We start from the raw sequence: 16,104 nt of genomic DNA, 5'->3' as shown, positions 1-16,104 counted from the left end.
ACAACGTTTCAGAAAAGGCATTGTAGCAAACCAAAAAAGAAATTTTAAGCGCAGCAGAGTAACCAGCGCACATACCTGTTAGCTCAGGTGAGTTTAAAAGGCTGCTGTTGATAACAAGGGCATTTGCTAAATAGATGGTGTGTGTGCAACAATATACTGAAAGGTCAATTATATTGTGCAGCTTATCTCACCACCTGTAGTTATTTAGGTGAAAGCTCCAAAATGCTTGCCTAATATGTCTGTTTATCCAAAAGGAAGTAAAAAGGGAGAGCTAGAAAGATAGCATTGCATCACATTACATGGCAATGCAATGCACAGTTGCTGAAGTTGAACCAAAATGAGCTTGTAATCTGGCTTCTGCAACTTTGAACATGAAAAATCCAATGAGGAGAAGAAAAGCAAAGCCAAAGAGTCCATCCCAAAATCCGACAAACAAGCAAAATGAACAAAAAACATTGAATTCAATTCTTTCTGATTTTAGAAACTGCATTAAAGAAGGGGTGCACCGGTCCTGGAGATACTGCAATACCAGGTCAATGCGTGGAGTGGACAGAGCAAGCTCTTTTTCCATTTCCCTGTTCTAAAAATCCATTTAATATATGGTCCCCAGATAGGGGACGTATCAGATATTAAACTGATAAGAACAGATACTACACTTGATCTTAGCCAAAAGGCCGAGAAGCGATAACCAGAATTGGTTTCAAACTACGGAGCCACCCAAGGATCCTGAAAAGTCCATTTGTGGAGATGAGCTCCTGGACTCCCGTTAAGAAGACATGTTGTCAACCTCTAGATCCCTTACATGCCTGCACTTTTCGGCTTGCTGCTGCTGCAATCCACGCGTTTTAGATCTGCATAACTCCACCTCTTTAAACACAGCACCTTCACCCCCTGCTGTTCCCACCCGCCTCAACACCGTTGGAAGGGAGGAGAACCAATTAAGGCGGGGGGTGGGGTGGAACGAGCAGCTGTCTACCCTTAGCAGGAGGGCTCCTGATTACATACCTCTCCTGCTGCTGCTGCTGGCTGTCCAGCAGCAGACTGAAGGTGGCTGCTGCTGTGCACAGGTATATAAAGGCTCAGAGCCTATTATGACACGCGCAGCCAGCGTTCCATTGCCACATTCCATCTACTGCAGGCAGGATACCTAGCTGGCTGAATGTCGCTGAGAAGCTCACAGAGACCGCCATAAGCAACAGTTTAACAGAATGCCACAGACTAATCAACCAAACTTTTTGGGTTGGGTTCTCTTTTATAGTCTGCAGGCATTAAATGAAAGAAGTCAGTGTTCCAGCAGAAGGAGACAACGTTTCAGAAAAGGCATTGTAGCAAACCAAAAAAGAAATTTTAAGCGCAGCAGAGTAACCAGCGCACATACCTGTTAGCTCAGGTGAGTTTAAAAGGCTGCTGTTGATAACAAGGGCATTTGCTAAATAGATGGTGTGTGTGCAACAATATACTGAAAGGTCAATTATATTGTGCAGCTTATCTCACCACCTGTAGTTATTTAGGTGAAAGCTCCAAAATGCTTGCCTAATATGTCTGTTTATCCAAAAGGAAGTAAAAAGGGAGAGCTAGAAAGATAGCATTGCATCACATTACATGGCAATGCAATGCACAGTTGCTGAAGTTGAACCAAAATGAGCTTGTAATCTGGCTTCTGCAACTTTGAACATGAAAAATCCAATGAGGAGAAGAAAAGCAAAGCCAAAGAGTCCATCCCAAAATCCGACAAACAAGCAAAATGAACAAAAAACATTGAATTCAATTCTTTCTGATTTTAGAAACTGCATTAAAGAAGGGGTGCACCGGTCCTGGAGATACTGCAATACCAGGTCAATGCGTGGAGTGGACAGAGCAAGCTCTTTTTCCATCTCCCTGTTCTAAAAATCCATTTAATATATGGTCCCCAGATAGGGGACGTATCAGATATTAAACTGATAAGAACAGATACTACACTTGATCTTAGCCAAAAGGCCGAGAAGCGATAACCAGAATTGGTTTCAAACTACGGAGCCACCCAAGGATCCTGAAAAGTCCATTTGTGGAGATGAGCTCCTGGACTCCCGTTAAGAAGACATGTTGTCAACCTCTAGATCCCTTACATGCCTGCACTTTTCGGCTTGCTGCTGCTGCAATCCACGCGTTTTAGATCTGCATAACTCCACCTCTTTAAACACAGCACCTTCACCCCCTGCTGTTCCCACCCGCCTCAACACCGTTGGAAGGGAGGAGAACCAATTAAGGCGGGGGGTGGGGTGGAACGAGCAGCTGTCTACCCTTAGCAGGAGGGCTCCTGATTACATACCTCTCCTGCTGCTGCTGCTGCTGGCTGTCCAGCAGCAGACTGAAGGTGGCTGCTGCTGTGCACAGGTATATAAAGGCTCAGAGCCTATTATGACACGCGCAGCCAGCGTTCCATTGCCACATTCCATCTACTGCAGGCAGGATACCTGGCTGGCTGAATGTCGCTGAGAAGCTCACAGAGACCGCCATAAGCAACAGTTTAACAGAATGCCACAGACTAATCAACCAAACTTTTTGGGTTGGGTTCTCTTTTATACTCTGCAGGCATTAAATGAAAGAAGTCAGTGTTCCAGCAGAAGGAGACAACGTTTCAGAAAAGGCATTGTAGCAAACCAAAAAAGAAATTTTAAGCGCAGCAGAGTAACCAGCGCACATACCTGTTAGCTCAGGTGAGTTTAAAAGGCTGCTGTTGATAACAAGGGCATTTGCTAAATAGATGGTGTGTGTGCAACAATATACTGAAAGGTCAATTATATTGTGCAGCTTATCTCACCACCTGTAGTTATTTAGGTGAAAGCTCCAAAATGCTTGCCTAATATGTCTGTTTATCCAAAAGGAAGTAAAAAGGGAGAGCTAGAAAGATAGCATTGCATCACATTACATGGCAATGCAATGCACAGTTGCTGAAGTTGAACCAAAATGAGCTTGTAATCTGGCTTCTGCAACTTTGAACATGAAAAATCCAATGAGGAGAAGAAAAGCAAAGCCAAAGAGTCCATCCCAAAATCCGACAAACAAGCAAAATGAACAAAAAACATTGAATTCAATTCTTTCTGATTTTAGAAACTGCATTAAAGAAGGGGTGCACCGGTCCTGGAGATACTGCAATACCAGGTCAATGCGTGGAGTGGACAGAGCAAGCTCTTTTTCCATCTCCCTGTTCTAAAAATCCATTTAATATATGGTCCCCAGATAGGGGACGTATCAGATATTAAACTGATAAGAACAGATTTTTTTTAATTTGGCTATCCCCTGCAGAGGGATAAAACCGTTTATTAAAACTTTAACAATTTACAAGCATAATTACACAAATACCAAACGTTAAAAGACAAATGAAATTTACAAAACAAAAAAATACAAAGATTTTAAATAATTAGGTTCCATTGGTCAACAAGCCATTTTTTGGAAATATGTACATTCTTCTTTTTGTCAATTAAATAATAAGTATACATTTCACATAAACATAAACTTAAAACATCATTCACTGATAAAACATCTTGTTTAAAAATAGCAATGTTGCGCGCTTTCCAGAGAGATGACTTGGCGCAGTTCACTGTCTTCCATGCCATTGTGTACTGGTCCATTGTGGGGCATTCCATAAGTCCGTATAGCACAGTTTTATATGTAAAGTCCTTGAGGTCTGCCACCCTTTCCAGTAGGGGGAGCAGTCTTCTCCAGAAATCCTTTGCAAAATTACATGTCCATAATAGATGTTCCACCGTTTCCTCGTCTTGGCATCCGGCTCTTGGGCAGATGGCAGACCTCACAAATCCTCTTCTGTATTGGAATGCCCGGCAAGGAAGACAGCGGTGCATGCAACTCCAAGCCAGATCTCTCTGTTCATTAAAAAGATAAAAAACGTTAATCATTTTCCAGATAGACATAGATTTGTCATCATCATATCTGTCAACATTACATATTTCCTCACTTTTACGTATTTCTTTAATTAGTTTCTTACTATTTCTTAATTCCTCTATTTTCTTAGTCCCTAAATTAAAATCGGACACTATTTTCCTTAAAATCTCATAATGCGTCGACAAATTAAAAGCATGGGGCACAGATATATTAACTTCATACCATCCAAACTTTCTCATAAAAAATCCTGTATTAAAACGTATAAAAAAGGACCAATAGTGATTCTTAAAAAGGGCATTAAAACAGTAAACGAACAGATGGATTAAAAGAAACCTATTAAAATCTGGAAAATCTTTACCACCTTTTACTTTTGATTTCATCACGATTTCTCTTTTCAGCTTTTCCATTTTTGAGTTCCAAAAGAAGGTAAAACAGGTTTTGGTTATCTTTTTTAAAACATTAACAGGCGGGGGGAAAACCATGCTAAGATACAATAAAAGAGGTAAAATCACCATCTTTAAAACCAATACTTTACCCTCCATTGTAAGTCTCCTCATGTTCCACATACATATTTTCGTATTTACTTTCTGTGTAACTGTTTCCCAACTATTATAACCATCATTATTTTCAGTGAATGATATACCTAAAATGGAAATGGATTCGGAGACATTAATTGGTACATCACGTAAAATCATCCCCCCAACACTTAAAATGTTACACTTATTAAAATTGATTTTAAAACCAGAAGCTAGACAAAAGGATTGCACTTGATGGAGAGTGGCCGTAAGTGATGGTGCATCTGTACACAAGACCGCCACGTCATCCATGTAGCCTACAACCTTGGCCTCCAAACCACCGCTTCCAGGCAGAGGGACACCGCATATCTGTTTATTTTGGCGTATTGCACATAACATTGGTTCCAGTGCACAGATAAACAGTAGGGGGGACAGAGGGCATCCCTGTTTCACCCCTGACCGTAAAAATACCTCTTGTGTCTTAAAACCATTCACTAAAATCTTACTTGTACAATCCTTGTAAAATGCTTTAAGCGATAGTAAAAACCCTTCTGGTATGCCCATTTTCTCTAAAACTTTAAAAAGATAAAAGTGTGAGACACGGTCAAATGCTTTTTCAAAATCAATAGATAAAATCGCCATTTTCCCCTTTCTGTCTTTCACATCCTCAATACAGTCTTTCACTAAATTCAGATTGTCCCATATACTGCGCCCCGGCACCCCACACACTTGATTAGAATGAATAACTTTGCTGATGACTTCTTTTAGACGATTTGCACAAATTTTAGCCATTATTTTATAGTCACAATTTAAAAGTGTTATTGGTCTCCAGTTTTCTAATTTTGATTTATCACCTTTTTTGTATAGGAGGGAGACTTCACCTTTCTTCCAGGAATTTAATAAAACCTTATTATTAAAAACCTCAGTAAACAAATAAAACAAATCATCTTTTAAAATATCATAAAAACATACATAAAATTCTATTGGGATGCCATCAGGACCAGGGACCTTTCCAGTTTTAAAACTTTTAATAGTTTTTAACACTTCTTGTTCCGTTAAAACTTGGGATAAAAACTCTTGGGATGCGGGATGTAAAACAGCTGTTAGTCCTTGCAGCGAATCATCCATTAATTTATTATCTATATTTTTTCCATTAAATAGATTAGAAAAAAAAACCTAAACTTTACCCAGCATATTTTTTATATTATTCTCACCATCTATATGGTCAATTATCACTTTTTCTTTTTTATTTTTCCTAAAAAAATATCTGGAACACTTTTCATTTTCTTCTATATGTTGTACTCTAGAACGAAAAATGATCTCTTTTCCTTTTTGTTCTAGCCATTTTGAAATCTCTTCTTTTAAGTTTGAAATATCAAGTTGTAAATCTATCCCATTGTCTCTGAGCTTAAATAATGTTTGTAGGCGGGTATTTAAAATTCTATATTCTTCATATTTTTCTTTGGCTCTACATATACTCTTTTTAATAAAAAAGTCTTTTATTTTTACTTTCATTCTATCCCACCATACACTCATAGTCTCATTTGTTTTTTTCCCTTTTCTACATTTCCTATAAAACTCAATAAAATCTGATAAAATCTGCGGGTCGGTTAAAAGGGATACATTCATTTTCCAGCTTTTCTTACCACATTTTTTGTTGTCATTTACTTTTATGGTAAAGGATAAAAGTTTATGGTCTGAAAATATATTAGTTAAAACTTCACATTTGGCAGGTATTGTTTTATCTGAACCAAAAATAAAATCAATCCTAGAGCTACAATTAGCATTGCTCCAAGTGAAACCGGCATCCTCTGTGCTGTCACTATGACACTCTTTATATATGTCTATCAATTTAGCATCTTTGACTATATCATGTAGCATACCTGAGGTTTTATCGTAGTTCCTGCTTACAGAGCTGGAGCGCCGGTTTTCACCTTTAAAAACACAATTAAAATCCCCTGCTAAGATAAAAGGTTCAGAGTTATTAATAAATAATGGTAAAAGATCAAGCATTTCGGCTCTTTCATTTTTCTCTGGGGATCCATAAAAATTTAAAAACTGCCATCTAATACCATCAATAAAAGCTTTCACTAATAAAATACGACCTGGTAAAATTTCCTGAATAAAATCAATTAAAACGTTCCCTTTAAAAAGTATGGCTACACCCGCTGATCCTGCAGCATTCGATCCGGACCAGACAGATGGCCCACACTTCCACTCATCTTTATATTTTTGATATGACATTTCATGTGGGATATTACATTCTTGCAGAAAAAATACAGATGCAGTAAAACACGTAAAAAAATTAAAAAGAGCAGTTCTTCTCGTGTTAGATTTTATGCCTCTCACGTTGAGGGAAATACCTTTCAGTTCAGCCATCATTAGAAAATGTAGAAATTTTACTTAGGTAACTAAGAGCAATGGATTTACCTGTCCGATGAACCTGATCAGACCACTGGGCTTACGCCTCCCTCCTCATCTGATAGTATCGTCACGAGAGTCTCCGTGGAGGAGGAAAGATTACCACATTTATATAAACCCGACGCTACACTGGCATAGCTCGGAGGGCTGGCTGGCAGAACCCGCTGGGTCTCCATTGGCTGGCCATGCAGTTCCTCATCAGGTGGGTCCCCGAGGGGTTCCGCCGCCCCTGTTTGACCTGTAGAAGGTCGTCCTATAGGAGGAGGTTGCGCACAAGGCAGAGCCTCTGACTCTTCAGAGGCAGCAAGATCCCGGTCCCCACCTGTAGCAGCGGAGACCGAAACCCCTGAGGGTCCAGCGTCCACGTCCCCTTCTGGAGAAGTGTCCATCTGTTCACCTCCTGCTGCCTCCTCCGAACCACCCTTTTTCTTTTTCTTAGGACCCACCTTTATCCACTCAGCGCCCTCAGCACTAGGAGACCCAGACTGGGCATGGGCTTCTGTGTCGGCCTTTTGCCGGTCCCTTTTGACCTTACCAGTAGTGCCCTTCTGCTCCTTCTCAGCCCTCCTTTTGGACTCCCGCAGGTCCTGCAGCCAGGTTTTGGGATTTGGTATTTTACCTGTCATAGACTCTGGAGACACTTCACTATTTGGTACGCCCTTATTGTCTCCAGAGGCTCCAGGTTGTTGTTCCTCCTCCTGAGGGGTGGTCTGATCTTTTGGTCCTTGATCGGACGTCTTGGACTTCCCCTTTTGCTCATCTTCCCGAAATCTGTGAGGGCAAGAAAAATAAAAGTGACCTGGAGTCTGGCAAAAACTGCATTTCTTTTCCTTAGGGCATTCTTTTGTCTCATGTTCTTCACTAGCACAATTTCTACATGATACATGACAGTTTTCTTTTGAATGACCATAGCGCCCACAATTTCTGCAATATACTGGCATCCCAGAAAAGAAGAAATCCCCATTTGTTTGCCCAATTTTGAAACGGGCAGGGGGGAGCCGTATACCACCTGGTGTATTTGGATCTCTTGTACACTTCACAAGGAATTTCCACTTAGATGTCCATATGTTATATTCGTTTAATATCTTCCCAATACATTTAACACTTTTAAAATAAATTGCTAGAAATGACATTACTTCTGGAGCAGAAACAAAGGGCGAAAATATTTTTACAATAACCAGTCTTACCTCATCCAGGACGTGCTCAACAATTTGTATCCCTTTCAAAACAGGACTATTTTCAACTTTTTTTAACTTTTCTAGTACATCTCTAAAAATACCTTCTCCGGTGAATGTGATGTCATAGTCACCTCTTCTGGGATAATCCTGGATGGAGAGAATTTCATTCCTTTGTACGCCAAGAAGGTTCCTGAGCACGTCCTGGACTACATACCCTAATTTCCTCATATCCGAGCCACCCGCCGTGAAGTGAACTCGGATAGAGTTTTTTAGCCTCGCATAAAGAGGCACGAGGTTAGGGTCAACCTCCATGGAAAAACGCAACAAGGTTGCAAGTTGCAGCCGCTTGCAATCTGCGCTCCCAGTGTTCTTGCAGCGAAAAACACCTGGAAGCTGGGGGATCGCAACTCGTTACCCTGGGACTAAGCCCTCTCCCTAATAGCAGCAAGCAGGTTAAGTCCACCAAAGTGGACGATCCTGCCAGGCCAAGGAGAGGGGTACCCGAGTGCCCTTCAACCACAATCTCCTGCAATAAAGCACTTGATCTTAGCCAAAAGGCCGAGAAGCGATAACCAGAATTGGTTTCAAACTACGGAGCCACCCAAGGATCCTGAAAAGTCCATTTGTGGAGATGAGCTCCTGGACTCCCGTTAAGAAGACATGTTGTCAACCTCTAGATCCCTTACATGCCTGCACTTTTCGGCTTGCTGCTGCTGCAATCCACGCGTTTTAGATCTGCATAACTCCACCTCTTTAAACACAGCACCTTCACCCCCTGCTGTTCCCACCCGCCTCAACACCGTTGGAAGGGAGGAGAACCAATTAAGGCGGGGGGTGGGGTGGAACGAGCAGCTGTCTACCCTTAGCAGGAGGGCTCCTGATTACATACCTCTCCTGCTGCTGCTGCTGCTGGCTGTCCAGCAGCAGACTGAAGGTGGCTGCTGCTGTGCACAGGTATATAAAGGCTCAGAGCCTATTATGACACGCGCAGCCAGCGTTCCATTGCCACATTCCATCTACTGCAGGCAGGATACCTGGCTGGCTGAATGTCGCTGAGAAGCTCACAGAGACCGCCATAAGCAACAGTTTAACAGAATGCCACAGACTAATCAACCAAACTTTTTGGGTTGGGTTCTCTTTTATAGTCTGCAGGCATTAAATGAAAGAAGTCAGTGTTCCAGCAGAAGGAGACAACGTTTCAGAAAAGACATTGTAGCAAACCAAAAAAGAAATTTTAAGCGCAGCAGAGTAACCAGCGCACATACCTGTTAGCTCAGGTGAGTTTAAAAGGCTGCTGTTGATAACAAGGGCATTTGCTAAATAGATGGTGTGTGTGCAACAATATACTGAAAGGTCAATTATATTGTGCAGCTTATCTCACCACCTGTAGTTATTTAGGTGAAAGCTCCAAAATGCTTACCTAATATGTCTGTTTATCCAAAAGGAAGTAAAAAGGGAGAGCTAGAAAGATAGCATTGCATCACATTACATGGCAATGCAATGCACAGTTGCTGAAGTTGAACCAAAATGAGCTTGTAATCTGGCTTCTGCAACTTTGAACATGAAAAATCCAATGAGGAGAAGAAAAGCAAAGCCAAAGAGTCCATCCCAAAATCCGACAAACAAGCAAAATGAACAAAAAACATTGAATTCAATTCTTTCTGATTTTAGAAACTGCATTAAAGAAGGGGTGCACCGGTCCTGGAGATACTGCAATACCAGGTCAATGCGTGGAGTGGACAGAGCAAGCTCTTTTTCCATCTCCCTGTTCTAAAAATCCATTTAATATATGGTCCCCAGATAGGGGACGTATCAGATATTAAACTGATAAGAACAGATACTACACTTGATCTTAGCCAAAAGGCCGAGAAGCGATAACCAGAATTGGTTTCAAACTACGGAGCCACCCAAGGATCCTGAAAAGTCCATTTGTGGAGATGAGCTCCTGGACTCCCGTTAAGAAGACATGTTGTCAACCTCTAGATCCCTTACATGCCTGCACTTTTCGGCTTGCTGCTGCTGCAATCCACGCGTTTTAGATCTGCATAACTCCACCTCTTTAAACACAGCACCTTCACCCCCTGCTGTTCCCACCCGCCTCAACACCGTTGGAAGGGAGGAGAACCAATTAAGGCGGGGGGTGGGGTGGAACGAGCAGCTGTCTACCCTTAGCAGGAGGGCTCCTGATTACATACCTCTCCTGCTGCTGCTGCTGCTGGCTGTCCAGCAGCAGACTGAAGGTGGCTGCTGCTGTGCACAGGTATATAAAGGCTCAGAGCCTATTATGACACGCGCAGCCAGCGTTCCATTGCCACATTCCATCTACTGCAGGCAGGATACCTGGCTGGCTGAATGTCGCTGAGAAGCTCACAGAGACCGCCATAAGCAACAGTTTAACAGAATGCCACAGACTAATCAACCAAACTTTTTGGGTTGGGTTCTCTTTTATAGTCTGCAGGCATTAAATGAAAGAAGTCAGTGTTCCAGCAGAAGGAGACAACGTTTCAGAAAAGGCATTGTAGCAAACCAAAAAAGAAATTTTAAGCGCAGCAGAGTAACCAGCGCACATACCTGTTAGCTCAGGTGAGTTTAAAAGGCTGCTGTTGATAACAAGGGCATTTGCTAAATAGATGGTGTGTGTGCAACAATATACTGAAAGGTCAATTATATTGTGCAGCTTATCTCACCACCTGTAGTTATTTAGGTGAAAGCTCCAAAATGCTTGCCTAATATGTCTGTTTATCCAAAAGGAAGTAAAAAGGGAGAGCTAGAAAGATAGCATTGCATCACATTACATGGCAATGCAATGCACAGTTGCTGAAGTTGAACCAAAATGAGCTTGTAATCTGGCTTCTGCAACTTTGAACATGAAAAATCCAATGAGGAGAAGAAAAGCAAAGCCAAAGAGTCCATCCCAAAATCCGACAAACAAGCAAAATGAACAAAAAACATTGAATTCAATTCTTTCTGATTTTAGAAACTGCATTAAAGAAGGGGTGCACCGGTCCTGGAGATACTGCAATACCAGGTCAATGCGTGGAGTGGACAGAGCAAGCTCTTTTTCCATCTCCCTGTTCTAAAAATCCATTTAATATATGGTCCCCAGATAGGGGACGTATCAGATGTTAAACTGATAAGAACAGATTTTTTAATTTGGCTATCCCCTGCAGAGGGATAAAACCGTTTATTAAAACTTTAACAAATTACAAGCATAATTACACAAATACCAAACGTTAAAAGACAAATGAAATTTACAAAACAAAAAAATACAAAGATTTTAAATAATTAGGTTCCATTGGTCAACAAGCCATTTTTTGGAAATATGTACATTCTTCTTTTTGTCAATTAAATAATAAGTATATGTAGCACCCTGAGGATTCGGCTGCTACAGGAGTATTGCACCTCAACCCAGAGGTGTGATATTCCACTCCCGGGTAAGGAAGGAGTGTGGAACTGAGCTCAGATAGGCTGCATGCACTACATACATCCCATTCCAGAGGAGCAGGCCGACGGCACTCCCACTTAGAAATGTGCAGGTGCGACCGAGCCTGTTCCTGGCTGGAGTGGGAGGGGGGAGGAACATCCCATGTAGTGTAGGGGCAGATAGGGGGAGCAGTCTGGGTAGTGGTAGGAGCTCATTGGGTGCTGGTCGCCTGAGCTCACACATAGAGGGCTATATAAGGTGGGCACCATCAAAGATCAGGGTCAGACGCAGAGGAGCCTGTCAGACGCTGAGCACAAGTCAGTCAGTGCAGAGAACAAGTCTGCTGCAGAGGAAGTCAGCCTGCAGCAAGGGAGCAGAACAGACCTGAGCCTGAAGAGTGAGAGAGTGGAGTACAGAAAGACCCAGAGGGGGACAAAGAAGGGACCCAAGAACCCAAATAAGAACACCGGGTGAGGAGTCAGCAAGAGGGTACCGGAACCCAAGCTGGTGGGGGTAAAGACATTCCCCAGCCAGAGACCGGAGACCGTGGGCAGAGTCTGTCACGGTCACCCACTACATTCACCCTGAAGGCACACCACATGGAGGGTCAGGGAACCTGAGGCCAAAGGTTGCCCAACAGAAGGCCCGAGGGAGCTGGATTTAGGTGAATCACTGGTGGGGACGGCTGAAGGAAGGACAGAGGGAGAGCTCAGGGCCACGCTCCGGACTTGTTTGGGGGTTGGCCGGATCCAGGACCTGGTGGACGCAGCACGGCTCGGGAGGTCACTTGGAGCTAGAGTGACCAGGAACATCTGCAGTAAGTAAAGACCCTTAACTGCACTACCCGAGTCTGTCATCATTACCGGCTGCACCGCACCACCACAACCCCCATCCTCTGCGCCTGTCCCCTCTGAGGCTATACCCCTCCCGTTGGGGGTTATCCCACCAAGCTGCGCATCCACCATCAGCCTCAGCGGACCCTGCTGCAGCGGCGGCCACAGTGACCGCATCACAACGGGTGGCGTAGTCGACACAACGAACTTTAATAACATCAGTAAGGACTGCCACATAACACTTAGCTTGACGCCCTGGGCACGGGACCGGGTCACAGCCGCTCGGAGACTACAACCCCCCATCTGATCCGGTGCCGGGTATTCCCCTCACAAAGGAGTATGTCCCAGGGGGCGCGTCAACTTTGGCGTAGTCGGCAGGATTACGTGCCCGCAACACCCGGGTACTGCGTGCCTGAAGAAAAGTGCAAGTTTACCTCAGAAAGAAGACTCCTGCCGGTTCCGGAGGGTCCACGCCATCGGACTCCATCACCAGTCGTTTCCCGCCGATTGTCCGCCATTTCCAGCTTGTTCCCGCCATCTGCAGAGTTTCCCGCCACTGGGAAGCGATTCCCGCCAAAACCGCAGATTTCCCGCCTTGGAAGAGCAGCGGACGCCATTATGGGCGTGCCAAAGGAGAGCAAGAGGCCACCTCCCATCGTGGGCCGGGACAGAAAATGGCGCCAAAAGTGGAAACCGCCCCCACCAACAGAGACTGTGATGCTGGAGGTGTCTGTCAGCGTGAAAGAACTACCCCTGGAGCTGACAGTCACCGAGTTGCCCCGGGACCGCCCTCGAAGTGGGAGGAGACGAAAGAAAAGAGCAAAGATGGGTGTCGCTTGGAGCAGAGTAGAACGAGCGCACCCGGAGGCAAGAGGTCTAATGAGGAGTAGCGGAGAAGCTCACCCGGAGTCGAGGAGAGAAAGAGTGGACCCGGGAATGGAGCGGCAGCAGAGCAGCACCGGCCCGCTGGCCAGGAGCCTGCTGGAGGAAGAAGGAGGAGAGCAGAGCAGCACCGGCCCGCTGGCCAGGAGCCTGCCGGAAGAAGAGCAGAGCAGCACCGACCCGATGGTCAGGAGCCTGCTAGAGTCAACAACCCCGCTAGGCTTAGCGGAGATCCTGGCGCAGCTTCCCCGAGATCGGGAGTGCGCGCGGAGTGCCCTGGAGGGCCTCGCGGGAAGGATGGCCCGAGTGCAGAGGGAGATCCTGGCGGAGTGGGGCCGGGAGATGGCCCAGCAAGCTGGAATCCGCCCACGGAACCCGCTCCCTTGGAAGAAGACACCGACTACCTCTGCGGATGACGCGGGAGGACCCAAGGCCGGAGACGGCGCAGAAGAGGGAGCGAGACGCATGGCAGCAGGTAAGGGGGACGCCTATACCCCATACCGGAAGACCGCTTACCTGCCCCAGCTCCCCGTCGCAGAGCCCGAAGGTCCCCCGGCCGTACCCGAGACCGCCATGACACCGCCACCGACTAGGCCCCGACCGGAAGCCGCCGTCGCGACCCCGGTGACGTCACGCGTCGTGACCCGGAGCGTGGCGAAGAAGGAGGAGCCTCCGGCCTGGTCGCAGGGCCTAGCGTTTCCGGGCGCCGCATCCCCAGCAGAGCCATCTACCTCCGCGGAGCCTCCGGCCTGGTCGCAAGGCCAGGTAGCCCAGGGCGCCGCCGTCCTAACAGTTCCATTTACCTTCCAGATGCCCCCGGCCTGGCCGCAAGGCCTGGGCAACCTGGGTGCCCCCACCATCGCGCCCGCGCCCGTAATACCTAGGGTGCCACATCTGGGAGAGGACCCCTTCAGCCAGCTAACGTGGCCGGACGGTCGGCCTTTCATCTGGCCCGAAGGATTCTTGGAGCTGGAGCGGCAGAAGCAACTAGGTCCCCTGTGTGAGCCCCTGATCCCGGCTCCAAAGCCCGTGACTCGGGTCTCGCCTCCCCTAGAAGAGGCTCAATTTGCGTGGGACCCCAAGGGAGAAGATCTGATGGGGTTCACCGGAGAGACTCGGGCAGCTGCAGCAGCGCGCACAGAGTGTTGCCGTCAACAGCTGGCAGAGTTCAAGAGAGAGCGGGAGGAGAGGCAGGCCAAAGAGCAATGGGCCCAGACCCGCAGCGCGGAGCAAAAGAGTCGGACCAGAAGGGACCCCCGTGCAGCAGATCGTCCCCGTACCATCGGGACGGTAATAAAGTTTAATGCGCAGCATGGGTGGGGCTTCATAAGGGACCGGAACACCATGGGTGACGTCTTCGTTACACGACGGGACGTCGAGTCCCACCTGCCAGAGGGTCACAAAGGCCGTGACCTCTACGTCGGTGATGAGGTAACGTTCACCCGGCACAAGTGTGCCAAGGGACCTTACGCCCTCCACGTGCATCGCTTGACGGAGGAGGAGTTGCGGTGCGAGGAGGAAGAGCAAGAGGACCCGGACGGGTCTGAAGAAACCACCAGCCGTAAGATAAGAGCAGGAGGCAGACGCCGTTGAGTGCGGCAGAGCAGGAGACTGTATATAGTTGCCTGTCGGGGCACAGTGAATCGGAACTGAAACTGAAACTGGAACTGTTGTTGCTGCTAAAATAGTCCCCGTTGGGACCAGCGAACTGTTACCTGTAACCCTGTCCATACCAGGCTGAGGACTGTGAGCAGCCATCCCTTTCCCTTTACCTGGCCGGGGACTGAGAACGGCCAAAATTCCCCTGTACATAGTTGCGCTTGCTAAAGCGCCCCCTACCGGTTTTATAGGAAAAACCATTTTTCTAAAAGACTGTCGCACTCTACCTGGTCACGAGTTGCACGGTGACCAGAGGAACAGAAGAGAGAAAGAGACGACGAGAATGTTGTTTACCTGAAAAAGTTTATATATATATTTATATAGTATTTCGTATAATATTTAATATGTTTTACATGTTTATAAAAATGTTGTATGTTTTGGTGTTTTTTGTCTTTGCAGCCCGAGGACGTGCTGTGATTTACCAGGGGGGAATGTAGCACCCTGAGGATTCGGCTGCTACAGGAGTATTGCACCTCAACCCAGAGGTGTGATATTCCACTCCCGGGTAAGGAAGGAGTGTGGAACTGAGCTCAGATAGGCTGCATGCACTACATACATCCCATTCCAGAGGAGCAGGCCGACGGCACTCCCACTTAGAAATGTGCAGGTGCGACCGAGCCTGTTCCTGGCTGGAGTGGGAGGGGGGAGGAACATCCCATGTAGTGTAGGGGCAGATAGGGGGAGCAGTCTGGGTAGTGGTAGGAGCTCATTGGGTGCTGGTCGCCTGAGCTCACACATAGAGGGCTATATAAGGTGGGCACCATCAAAGATCAGGGTCAGACGCAGAGGAGCCTGTCAGACGCTGAGCACAAGTCAGTCAGTGCAGAGAACAAGTCTGCTGCAGAGGAAGTCAGCCTGCAGCAAGGGAGCAGAACAGACCTGAGCCTGAAGAGTGAGAGAGTGGAGTACAGAAAGACCCAGAGGGGGACAAAGAAGGGACCCAAGAACCCAAATAAGAACACCGGGTGAGGAGTCAGCAAGAGGGTACCGGAACCCAAGCTGGTGGGGGTAAAGACATTCCCCAGCCAGAGACCGGAGACCGTGGGCAGAGTCTGTCACGGTCACCCACTACATTCACCCTGAAGGCACACCACATGGAGGGTCAGGGAACCTGAGGCCAAAGGTTGCCCAACAGAAGGCCCGAGGGAGCTGGATTTAGGTGAATCACTGGTGGGGACGGCTGAAGGAAGGACAGAGGGAGAGCTCAGGGCCACGCTCCGGACTTGTTTGGGGGTTGGCCGGATCCAGGACCTGGTGGACGCAGCACGGCTCGGGAGGTCACTTGGAGCTAGAGTGACCAGGAACATCTG

The 16,104-nt window shown here is 46.5% G+C and overlaps 5 non-coding genes across 5 annotated transcripts; all 5 read right to left on the bottom strand.

Moving 5' to 3' along the window:
- Positions 1–495: 495 nt before the first annotated feature.
- LOC141177499 (U2 spliceosomal RNA) lies at positions 496–686 on the bottom strand. The gene has a single exon (XR_012254088.1). It is a non-coding gene; the product is annotated as a U2 spliceosomal RNA (small nuclear RNA).
- A 1,112-nt stretch (positions 687–1,798) lies between these two features.
- On the bottom strand, positions 1,799–1,989 carry LOC141176771 (U2 spliceosomal RNA). The gene has a single exon (XR_012253428.1). It is a non-coding gene; the product is annotated as a U2 spliceosomal RNA (small nuclear RNA).
- A 1,115-nt stretch (positions 1,990–3,104) lies between these two features.
- On the bottom strand, positions 3,105–3,291 carry LOC141177783 (U2 spliceosomal RNA). Its single transcript, XR_012254334.1, has one exon. It is a non-coding gene; the product is annotated as a U2 spliceosomal RNA (small nuclear RNA).
- A 6,390-nt stretch (positions 3,292–9,681) lies between these two features.
- LOC141176770 (U2 spliceosomal RNA) lies at positions 9,682–9,872 on the bottom strand. The gene has a single exon (XR_012253427.1). It is a non-coding gene; the product is annotated as a U2 spliceosomal RNA (small nuclear RNA).
- A 1,115-nt stretch (positions 9,873–10,987) lies between these two features.
- LOC141177737 (U2 spliceosomal RNA) lies at positions 10,988–11,172 on the bottom strand. The gene has a single exon (XR_012254303.1). It is a non-coding gene; the product is annotated as a U2 spliceosomal RNA (small nuclear RNA).
- Between the last annotated feature and the right edge of the window lie 4,932 nt (positions 11,173–16,104).

This window comes from Phyllobates terribilis, unplaced genomic scaffold (genome assembly GCF_046119375.1).
Source record: "Phyllobates terribilis strain yellow unplaced genomic scaffold, ASM4611937v1 Scaffold_27__1_contigs__length_16484149, whole genome shotgun sequence".
NCBI lineage: Eukaryota > Metazoa > Chordata > Amphibia > Anura > Dendrobatidae > Phyllobates > Phyllobates terribilis.
Note: the sequence above shows the minus strand (reverse complement) of the source record. Positions and strands in the feature narration are given on the sequence as shown.